At 33.6% G+C, this 12,268-nt stretch overlaps 1 long non-coding RNA gene across 1 annotated transcript; it reads left to right on the top strand.

Annotated features, from left to right (window-relative positions):
* Nucleotides 1–1,011: 1,011 nt before the first annotated feature.
* Nucleotides 1,012–9,593, top strand: LOC104872519. The gene is made up of 3 exons (XR_783204.1): nt 1,012–1,059; nt 8,933–9,082; nt 9,556–9,593. It is a non-coding gene; the product is annotated as an uncharacterized LOC104872519 (long non-coding RNA).
* The last annotated feature ends 2,675 nt before the right edge of the window (nt 9,594–12,268 follow it).

The raw sequence follows: 12,268 nt of genomic DNA, 5'->3' as shown, positions 1-12,268 counted from the left end.
CGCGCAGGCCGGGAGCTCACGCGCACGCCGCCGGGTGATCGCAGACAGGCAGGTAGGCAGGCAGCTGAAAAAAACCCCCTCTGGGGTCCTTGGGTCCTTCCTGGGTCTGTTGTCGCGCAGGCCGGGAGCTCACGCGCACGCCGCTGGGTGATCGCAGACAGGCAGGTAGGCAGGCAGCTGAAAAAAACCCCCTCTGGGGTCCTTGGGTCCTTCCTCAGCTTACAGTTTTTTAGACTAACCTAAAAAAAGTATTTTGTTGATATTTGAGAAGCTTTACCATTTAGTTTTTTTTTTTAAATACTGTAGCAATAAGACATAATTCCTATACTATTCTGAGTGGTTGCGTTATGCAATGTTTATCTTTTTCAAAGGTATTCATTTCATAATTTTAAAATTTTCAAAAATTCAAGAGACATAATATTTAAGGGATATTATTTATATTAAAACCCAAACATTAAGTTTGTTATGTGACAACAAATGAAAGTAGAAGTAAATTTAGACAGTATTAAAATCCAGATCTTGAAGTAATCTTGGAAATATGCTCTTTGGATACTTAATTAGTAGAAAACTTAGAAATTAGTGACTTTTTGCCTTATTACACACTTAAAAGTTTTTGTTAAATCTTTCTATCTACCTGAATCACTTATTGAGGTCATTGAAATACAATGAGTTTCAAAACAAATACGTTCCCGAATATAATTGGCTTATATTGTAACAAGGGAAGCTAAAAATCAGTTGTAAAAATAAAAGTAATATTAATGTAGTAATAAAAGCTGGAAAGAAATAAAGCCGAATAAGTAGTCAGCAAGCCATAGAGATGAGGGCAATTATAAAACGATTGCCACAGAGGTCCTCTCTGGGAGGTTTTATTTTTAACAGAGATACGCCAATGTGAAGGAGAAAGCCATTAGCAAACCTGCGGGAGACCCGTCTGGAGAAGGCAAAGATGAGATCATAATGAACCTGTGCGTTGTGAAGACATCGGACTGGTTGGTGTATGTGAGGGCATGAGAAACACTGATGGACACTCGAGTGGGAGAGCAAGCGGACAGAGAGATGGTATGAGGACCTGAAGAAGGGGCGGCCACCGACCTCACCAAATAAGAACCACTTTACATAACACGTAGAAACCAAGACTGTCCCAGGACAGGCTGTCAAACAGCCAAACGACTGCAGAACAAATCATAAACGTTTATACCAAGGTTGATTTCATATTTAAAGTTCATTGAGCTTCTCTTTTGTTCTTTTATTGTATATTCTAAAACTAAATATACAGGAAAGGGGTTTAAAGTAGCAAGAGAGGAACACTGAGACCATTCAAACAAACAAACAAAAAAATAAACAGCTCTTCAAGAGGAAGAGATGGGTAAGAGATGTTTAGAAGGTTAGCTGGTGATTGCAGAAAAGGTTGGAAATGTTAAAAATTTTGGAACTTTCAAGTAGGAAACCAACTAATAATGAGATAAAAAATACACAGATGCGATTTGTTTACCATGTGCTTGCAAAACTCTAATATTTAGTCCTATACTCAACATTGATAAATTTTGTTATTTTGTAAGATATAACTTTTCTTTGGGTTGAGCACTGCCACATGAATATTCATAATGAGTCTCATAATTTATATTCTGTGTTTTATTTTATTGTTAAATCATGCACATCAGGGAAGTGCATTTCAGGGAAAATAACCCAAAACCAGTGAGTTACAATAACTGTATTTCCAGTTGTGTCTGCCATTTTACAGTTTGTGCTTTATTTCACATCATCTAACCTTTCTGAGTCTCCACTTGCTATTTTGGAGCTATACGTAAGTCGTCTACATTGCGGTTCAGAGAATTTAAAGAGTTGAACATGTAAAGAATGTACTTCATGGGCTGCTTCGTCCTAAACATCCCAGAAAATGGCCAGGGTTCTTTGGTCATATTTATGCTCATCCTTATCGTTGGCTTTTACCATCATCACTTTTATTCACTGAGATCTGAACCACGATGCTTCTTCTAGCACCACGTTTGGAAAAACGTGTATTTTATCCATCTCGGTACATGAATAAAGTGTCAAAAATATTCCACCTCCAGCTTCTTGAGGCATCATCAAAATAGGATTTAGCAATTGTAGGTTATAAAATGAGAATTACTTGCCAAAGCATTTTCTATAAGATTTTTTAAGAGGAAAAAATATATATGATTAGAATTCTATGACCTCTTTGTTTTTTCATTTATTAAATATTGATGCATATAGAAAGGGAAAGGAGAAAACCCCAATGCAAATGAACAAAAATATTAAAAATATGTGTGAATAATTTTATTACTGTTATCATTTTTAAATATAAAAAATAAATTTAAAAAAAGTGCTGTCACATCCCAGTGTCTATTGCGATGAATTTTCATTAAATCAGGTATTTTAAAGATGAAAAATTAAAATAATAAAGAATAGTACACTTAGCCAGGAACATGTGGCAAATTTATAGTGCAAATTAAATGCACTGCACATTTTATAATTTTACTTGAATCTTCAGTTTCATAAAGTCACAAGGAAAATCTATTCATGCAATATATTTGACATCCGTACAAAATTTTGTATGCTGCTTTAAAAATCAGTTGACAACTCTTTAGGTATATTTGTCTTATTTTCTGTCATATAATGCACTTGAGTAGTATTTTCATTTCTTCTCATATTTATCTGGTAATTTGTAATGTCTTAAACCATTTCAAAAATCAGACCTGTAAAATGAAGATTTTGATGTTGAGTGACTTAACTAGTAATGTCAAATTCTCGTAAAATGACTGTTAGATTTTTAAAAAGTCATGACATTAAATTTTCATATGAATACTAAAAGTATTGTGTCAAAATAAGAGAATTGTTGCTCCTGAAATATGAGATTTTAATATACATATATCAGTTAAAGGTACAAAAAGCACATTGATATTGTTATAATAATATCATGATGGAAACTAAACTCAGATTCATAGTTTTTAGAAGTTTCTAATGTTCAAAGTGCAGAAAATAAAATTCAAAAGACTCTTACAAAAACAATATTCAATGCTATCCATCTTTGAGAATCAATTTACTCCAGAAAAAAAAATAGCACATAAATTTTAATTAGGTGGAGTGAAAATATTGTTTACCTGATAGCAGGGAGTGGACAGGCAGGCAGCACGATTTTGGGCAACGCTTAAATAAGTTAATACATTTGGATATGTTGGAGGGCAGCAAATTGAAGGATGCCTCGAACAGCAGAAATTCCAGCTATGCCACGGCTACTAAAACATTTAAATTTCAAAATTCCTGGCTCTTTTCAAGTATTCTCATGTTTACATTTTGTCACTCTAAACAAATATAAAAATTCCAAAGGAGCATGTTATTCTCTCACAATAGAATTGACACAATCACCTTTTGGTAGAAATAATGTGCTTGTGATAAGTGTGCGGTGCAGACTGGCTGTGGTTCAGAATAACTTTTAAATGTAATTCTCTTCTATTGTACATACATTGCGTGGCATATACGCAGATTGAATTGTGTATATACATATGCATTGCATATGAAATGACTGGCGTCTACTGTATGCACGTATGTAGTGCTGAATACCCTGTTTTAAGAGTTGTGCTTAAATCAATTTTCTGTGTATCAAAATAAAAATATTATTTAAATATTTACTAAAAGTTTAACCTTCGAATCTAAATTTTATTATTTTAAAAAAGATAAAAAGTGTAGATGGGAAAAATATATTTTGAAAATATTATTAATTCTTACATTTGTGAAAAAAATCCCCCAAAGTGAAAACAAAACATTATTTTAAAGTACAAACCCTCACAAACAAGGTGCTGACTTGTTAATATGTAAAATAATAGTACGATCATTTGTATTTATTTAGTTAATTCGGTGGCAAATTATATGACCTACATTCATGTCTTCAGTTAGCAATCCAACTAAATCTCCTACCCTGAACAACTGAAAATATGTTGGTGCCCATGAGAGCTAGCAGGGCACTGTGTATTTTAAACTGCCTTAATAGCAGGTTATGATTAGTTTTAGTGTATTTTCATTAATTTATTCATTTATAATTTTTGAGAACAATAAAGCTCTACCTAAAGTTTTGGGCAAATTACGCCTAATTTGTGGTAAATTACAGGCAAGGGAAAAATGATCATTTTTTCATATCTCTTTTGTATTCCTAAACTATATACTTAAGTGGCACAAAAGAGTAAATTACCTTTCTTTTTTTCTCTTAAAAGATATTGATAACATCCCTTTTATTTATTTTTTCTAGGAAAAATGGTTTCTTTGGGGTTTTTTTGTTGTTGATGTTGTTGTTGTTTTTTGGTACCAGGGATTGAACTCGAACCTTTGTTCTTGCAAGGCAGGCGCCTCAAACACTGAGCTAAATCTCCAGTCCAATACTTTTTCTTTTATATTGTTAAAGGGTACACTTACATATAGGGAGATAGTTAAATTTTGGTATGAAGCATTGCTGAATACTTTACAGTCTGAATATTTGCATCCTCTCTAGAATTCATGTGTTGAAACCTAGTCACTGATGTTAGCAGCAAGAATTTTAAAAGGTTATTAAGGTGCAGCTGTCATAAATGGGAATAATATCCCTTAAAAGAGGTCTCAAAAAGCTACCTACCCTTCCCCACATAAAGAGAAAGAAGATGATTTTGAAGAACTACACAATGGGCATAGCCTTATAGTGAATCTGCTAGGGCCTTAAATTTGGACTTCTCAAAATACAGAAGTGTGAGAACTAAAGCACTCTTTATAAATCACCTCATTTGTGTTATTTTGTTGTAGCATGGGTTGCAGTCTGTTTGGGTAACAGACTAAAACAAGTATTAACTAGAAAATATTCAAGACAACATGGCATTGTAAACAAAGAATTAGTTTTTTACTTCAATAAGATAAAACTTTTTTTTCAGCTATCTTGGTTAGCATAGTTCCATTTTTTAGCATTTTTTTCTCAGTAGTATTAATGGAGTTTTCAAGATTACCTTTGGCTGTAATCACATCCTCTTATAATAAAATAAACTGGCAAATTTTTATTTAGATAGTAGCACACTCAAGTTTAAGGAGATTGTATATTAGTACCACAGCTGATTTATATTAATGAAATTCTATGCTTACTTAAATTTTAATTATTTGGATTAGGCATATATCTATACAATGCTTTCTTAAATTTTACCTACTTATTATATTTAATATTCATTCTTCATAAATGAGATATGAATATTTCCTCTGTGGCTTTATATATTATGTATAAATATGTTTTAGAGACATTGAAACAAAATTAAGTAATGATATACTTATCAAACTACAAATATCAACAAATGTTATGTCAATGAACGGTGAACTATTTCTGCATCAATGATTTATAATCAGTTAAGTGTTTTAAATGTGGGAGACAGTTTTGCAGTTTTGAAAAGCAATAGTGATTATCTGAAGAAAAATTGCTACATGATTTAACTTAGCTCCATGCAAAAACTTGCATTTTCTTCTCAACCTATCTGCATTTTAAGAGCTAAAATGACACTAAAGATTAATTTAACAGACCACTTAATTCCACCTTTGTATTTTATGTTGTTTCCAAATAGTATTAATATTCGATATTTTTGAGATAGCAAACGTCAAACCTCTTCTCCAGGAAACACTGTACTCTAATTTCCTGTATCTGTGTGATCTTGGAAAAAAATCTGAACACAATCCAAAGCTGAAATGTCCAGATCCACTGTAAAGCTCAGCTCCCACTGTCTGTGAACCAGATAAATTATTTTGCTACGGCAATGTGATGTTTCTCACAACTAGTCTCACTCAGGGAAGAAAAGATGTGTCCGTGCTGTAGACTGTGGGCAGACATTCCTGTGTCTGTTCTGCTATATGGTTCTTGCTGCCAGGCTTTGGAACATCCGCAATTCCTGTACTTTTCCCAAGTCTGTATTTGCAAAGTATGGTTTATCTGCAAATCTGTGGCAACTCACCGGGTGAATTCCATCTACGCTTAAGGTGCAATAAATTGGCCTTACAATTCCACAGTTTATACACTGTTGCTTTCTTACACATATTTTCCATACATACATACACAATACTATTCTCATAATGGTCTATATTTTGCAACTCTGCCTGTTTACAAAAAATAAAAGTAATGTAGCCCTTGCTCTGTAAAAGCTTGAAGAAATATAAATTGGTACTTTGATAAGCTGTAGAATGTTTTTTTGACATTTAATGACTTGGATAACCACTGTTCTGGCTTCTATCACCTATATTAGTTTTGGCTCTTGAATTTCATAGAAGAGAATCATTCAATATGTAATACCCTTTGGGGTATGGCTTACTTTCTTTAGTGTTATTCCTATGAGAGACATTGATATAACTCTGTGTAGAAATAGTACTTATTTTTTATTGCTGTGTCATATTTGATTATTTAACTATGCTATGGTTCTTTTATTGATTCAGCTGTTGAAGAAGAATGAATTATTTTATTGAAATATTCTGAATATAGCTGCTATAAATGGTATTGTACATTTGTTTTGATCAATATTTTCACTCATTCTCATAGACAGATATATATATATATGTATAGAGGTAGTTATATAATATATACTATGTTATGTATTTGTAGACATATAATTTCTGAGAAAATAAAAAAATAAAGGTAACATTTGGCTTTAGTTGGTATTAATGAAAAACCTTGCTGAAGTTGTTTTATCAACTTTCATCCCAACAAAATTTATAGTATCTATAGTTACCAAATAACTATATGTAGAGAATTACTTATAGTATAACTAAATAGACTTGAAGGTCTGAACAGCAGGATTGAGGCATTTTGAAGAAGAAAATTGGCCTGCCCCTTCCTGTGGAGTCCAGCAAAGGCCTTCCCTTTCCAGTGTTTTGATCAGACCTAGAATTGCATAAGCCAATTCCCCCCCACACACATACACTTTTCCTTACTTTATCTCTGGTTGCACACTGTCTGATACAGAGACACATTTTTTTCTTTTTACTTTGAATAACTACAAGAGAAGTCTAAATACTTCAGTATTCTAAATATTCACATGTATATTTTTTCCAAGTAGGGCCAAAGTCGTCAGCTAGTCAAAGCTTTATCAAGATTATTTCAAAATGAAGCAACATCCTAAATTCAATCCCTAACAGAAAAATAAAAGACAGAACAGAAGACATGTAAATTTTGTGACTTGGTTAAAGAAAGGGTAAAATGTGTTAAGCAATGCAAAGATCAAGTCGGGTAAAAACATGCAACAACAGGGGTGATGGACGATTATTAACTTGGGAATTCAGTTAGTTCTGAATAGTAATTGATCCTCCAAAGTGAAAAAATGAGCAGTTCATATTGTTAAAGGAAAAAACTTTTATTGTTAATAAATTTTCTTGGATGACTAAAAATGGGTATCTGAGGAATAATTATAATTCATTAGACTGAAAACTGTTCCTGATATCTTCACTATATTTAAAATATTATAATAAATATGATGATACCAAAATATATTTGTATAATGATATTTTATCTGAAAATTATTTGCTTTAATGTTGTTTATATTATCAATATAGATCATGAGGGTTACACTAATGTGTTAACTACCAAAATTTCTACTTTCTTCATCAAATATTGAGATAAGGTCTGTATATAGTAAATTTAATACTCTCTTCAGAACTTAGATTATAGCACACTAATTCATAGAAATATACACACTGCCAATATTCTCTTTCCAATTTTAAAAGTTCTAAATTAAATATGTCATTCTTTTTTTGTTTTACTTTTTTTTCAGCTTTAATTGAGTTTATTGGTACATTTTAGGGATACAGTACAATTACATTCATTGTTGGGATCTTGTACCTCTACATGACAAGTCTTGATTCTCATTTTTTCCCCTTCACCCTGCCCTCCCTTCACCCCCTTCTCCCCTCCCCATCTACAAACACTTTATTTCCATCTTTTCATTTTCTCACATTGTTTTCTTTTCCCTTTTTACCCTTCCCCTACCCATCCCACCTTCCCTACACCTTTAGCTCCTTTCTTCCCATTTCTAAATATGTCATTCCTTTGAAAAGCCAGCTTTATAAAGTAAAAAGCTAATATTATTTAGGTTATTAATATAAGTTTAAATCATATTGAAAACATATATAACTGAAAAATAATCATATAATTACAATAAAAACCAAGTAACTTCATGAGTTTTCAGTGTTATTAAAATGGAAAAAGACATTACAAGTGAAGTTTTCAAATAATTTCAAAATTATTCTTGAAAATTACTGAATGATATGATGAATCTTAATTAATTTTCGATACATTAGGAAGGTTAAGAATTAGAATTAATTTTTATGGAACTCGGTATTTATATAGTTTTTAAAATGTATATGGAATGCATCGGGATTAAGAAGTATGCAAGCATCTGATTTCATCAGAGTTTGCCTAATTTTCTTGTACATCGCAGAATGTAAGTCCTAAAAAAATTGACCTTGCAAGAAAGACAACAAATCCATAGGGAAACTAAATGTCTGCGATGGAACTTAAAGAAGCCAAGATGGCTGCCAAACCTACCCCTAACCCAAAATTTCAACTCGACTTCTGAGCTTTAACTTTTAATTAGAAATGGAGATTATATATAATAGTGAAATTCTCCATTGAAAACATATTAACTGACTAGTAGCAAAGGGAAGAGATACTGAAGTAATACCTGTTTAATAGCTCCTCTCATTTGGTTGGTAATTTAAGAAGCTGCCAATTTTGAAAGCTGAGAGTGAGATGCTTAATATCTTAAGGAAGATCAAAACATTTAATGAGTTGGATTAGGAGGCAGAATAAGTTTCAGACATTACACGAGTTTATATATCCTTACGGTCTACTTAAGGAATCATAAAATGAAAGCAAACTCTGTAAAAGAAATTTAGTGTTGTTTGTTGTTTTTTTTTTTAAACTCCCCAGTCTACTGATACCATGTCACCTTGCTGTGGTCTGCTCTGGCCTCTCTCTGACGTCCATCACTAGAAAGCAAATGCCACGGAAAAAGCGAGGGGAACTTTTACATGCACATGATGAGAAGCCAACTGCTGAATATTTCCCCAAACATAATAGGTAAATGATAAATGTTTCATTTTATATATTACTTTTAAATACTAATCTTTCATTCTGAAGTAATATTAATTCAATTTATGAAAAATATTTTTTTCTAAAACCATCTCCTCCTTCTGGTAAAGGTTAAACAGTTTCTTGTCAAATAAAAGCATGCCATTTCTTAAATAAAAGGGCAGGTATGTTAATATAACTTGGATTTACTTGCACATATGTCTTAAGTCTTACAGGATGATTAGATGAGATGACCTTTATGGCCCTCAAACCTTGAGATTTTATGATTAAATAATTTCTATTTATTCTTAGTATATATAATAGGAAATGTGATATACCACTAACAATTTTAATTGAGTAGCATTTTTTTTAATCACAGAAACTTTTTGTGCCAAGTACATAGCAGTAAATATGGGTAACTAACTCTAAGAGTTTATCATTATGACATTAATGAGTAATAGGATTAACATTTCGGGTTCCAGGATCCTCTGATGTTTTCCGATTTGTAACCTCATGCCCCCTCCAAGTCATCTTTGCAATGTCTCCTTCGTGGTTTTTACCATCATTTCATGTTTATTTGATGTTATCTTTGAGCTCCAGGGAATATGTGCCTCTTTTCTGGACTGTTATTTACCACCTCTTAAAACTGTTCAGCCAACATCAAGTGAAGCTGTGAATGAATGGTGAGTTTACACTAAATCATTTTAATGTATATTTAATTTATGCATCCAGAGGTATATTTATTTACTCCCTCATATTATGTGATAAATATTTTTTCCTGATATATGAAAAATATTGAAAAATACCAGAGAAATGAAGTGCTTTTACCTATATTTAGCATTTTATACAGTTGGAGGAAAAAGGGAAAAATTTATATACTTTCCCAATAAAAATATTAACTCTAGATTTACTCACACATAAGTTCAGTAAAATTCATTACATTTAGTTATAACCAGTGGTAACTATGAAGTATTCTAATAAATTTTGGACAACAAAGTTTTTGGCTTTTGTTTTCTTTATCAAGTATTCATCGGACATGATGTGCAAACACTATTCTAGACACTCAAAATAAGGTAACTGAAATTTGTAATTTCATTAAAAAAGAAAAATAATGCACACATATAATGACATTGATCAGCATATATGCTCTGAAATATGCACTATGAGATTACATGGACTGGTCAAATACAATCCTTAAGCAAAAATGGAATACATCAAGAAGAGGACCTTGAAAATGTATTTGTAAATGAGTAACAGGCAGAGGGGAAAGCAGATTCAAAATAATGTACTGGGAGGACTAAGTGAAAAGGAAAGGAAGGCAGAATCTTGTTCTTGAACCTTGTGGGTTAGGGGGCAATGTCCAACTCTCAGAAAGATAGGAGGAGAGGTGGAAAAAGAAACAGGGAAACAGACCTTGTCCAGCATTGTGGGTAGTCTCTGAGAATATATCCAAGTGCATAAGATGACCCCTTGTCCCTGATCTTACTCTGATCACTAGCATTTTCAGTATGTTATATAGATTTCTTCCAGTTATTAATATATTGACTTCCAGTCACACGTTCCTGACTTCACACGGTTAAGCAAACACACACACACACACACACACATGCACACCCCTTTCCTTTTTCATAAAAAGAATGCATATTTTATATATAAACAAATTGAAATTACAATACGTATATAATCCTTTTCGTCAAAATAATTTTAAGAGGTTTATGAAGTAAAGGCTTTGAAAGGAGTTTCAGAATAAAATCATCTCCACTTTGTCTTCTCAGTTATTAGCCACCCCGAATATATTTTTAAATATTTCACTGCTGTGCTTCTAAGGGGCTGTGTTCCAGCAGATTCTATACGGCAACACACAAGTGGGCAGGAGCCATCTCCAGAGAGAGGATAATAAGCATTCATACCCTTTTTTGTTCTTTTCATCTTTGATTTTTACTTAAGAATAGGAAAAAAAAAAACAACAACAGTTGCTCGTTTCTTCACAACCAGTTGTGTACAAAGACAAAAGACACTGGAATGTCCAACATAAACACAGTAAGTGGTAACCACAGGCCCACACAGCTCATAGGAAGCCAGCTCTTCTCCCCGATTCCTGGAGGGGCTTTGGATGTTGTTCTTTTCATCTTTGATTTTTACTTAAGAATAGGAAAAAAAAAAACAACAACAGTTGCTCGTTTCTTCACAACCAGTTGTGTACAAAGACAAAAGACACTGGAATGTCCAACATAAACACAGTAAGTGGTAACCACAGGCCCACACAGCTCATAGGAAGCCAGCTCTTCTCCCCGATTCCTGGAGGGGCTTTGGATGGAAAGGGCAGCAGTGCACAAGGCAGGGAAGGAGTGACAGACGAGCATACTGCAGGGGAGAGACAAAGAGAAACACACCTGTTACCCTCAAATGTTCCCCAAAGAAGACGGAGCTGCACCTGGGTGCTGTTGGAGAACATTAAATATGTCACACACATGCTGACTGGCTCTGTCAGGCTGCAACCACAGGCTGGCCCTGCTTTATTTATCTTCCTGAGCATGAAAAACATGCAGTCAGATTCCTTTTCATGCAAATTTCTAGCAGGGTTACATCCTTTGAAAAGAAGCAGGATGGGTGACAGACTGGGGAGGCAGTTAAACAAGCTTCAAATAAAGGTTTCATATTGAAATAACAGGGTAATGGGAACCCTTGACAGCAACTAGAATTTTAATAGCAGGTTGGACTTTGCAATCACTCACATAGACTGTAAAAATGGTTTCCCGAGGAGCAGGATTCAATACAAAAAAGCAGTGGAACCAGTTTACTTGAGAGAAAAGACAAGAGGAACGGAAATCTGAGAAGGTGGGTTTTCAAGACAGTTATCTCTATGGATTACTGGAATCTGGTCTCACTGAGGACACTTATAGGTACGATGAGGAACATGTCTGTCAAAACTGTCCCACCTGAGTATGGAGAAAGCTCAAGACAATATAGCAATGTTCACTGGTTATACCTGTGTGTTTTTGTGCACAAGCATGTGCATCGTGTGATTGTGGAATGTAGGTGTGTCAGGAAACTAGAAATTCTGAAGTGTATCTAGACAGGTGCAAGGGTGATAACCTGGGAACTAGGGGCAGAAGGGCCAATAGAACCGAGACACTGGAAATTTGTAAGTTCCGCTCGTGTAAACCACGGTGTCAATGTGTTGCGTATGCACTG

This window comes from Fukomys damarensis, unplaced genomic scaffold (genome assembly GCF_012274545.1).
Source record: "Fukomys damarensis isolate Sample0158 unplaced genomic scaffold, DMR_v1.0_HiC HiC_scaffold_38, whole genome shotgun sequence".
Lineage (NCBI taxonomy): Eukaryota > Metazoa > Chordata > Mammalia > Rodentia > Bathyergidae > Fukomys > Fukomys damarensis.
This window is presented reverse-complemented; position numbering and strand designations above follow the sequence as displayed.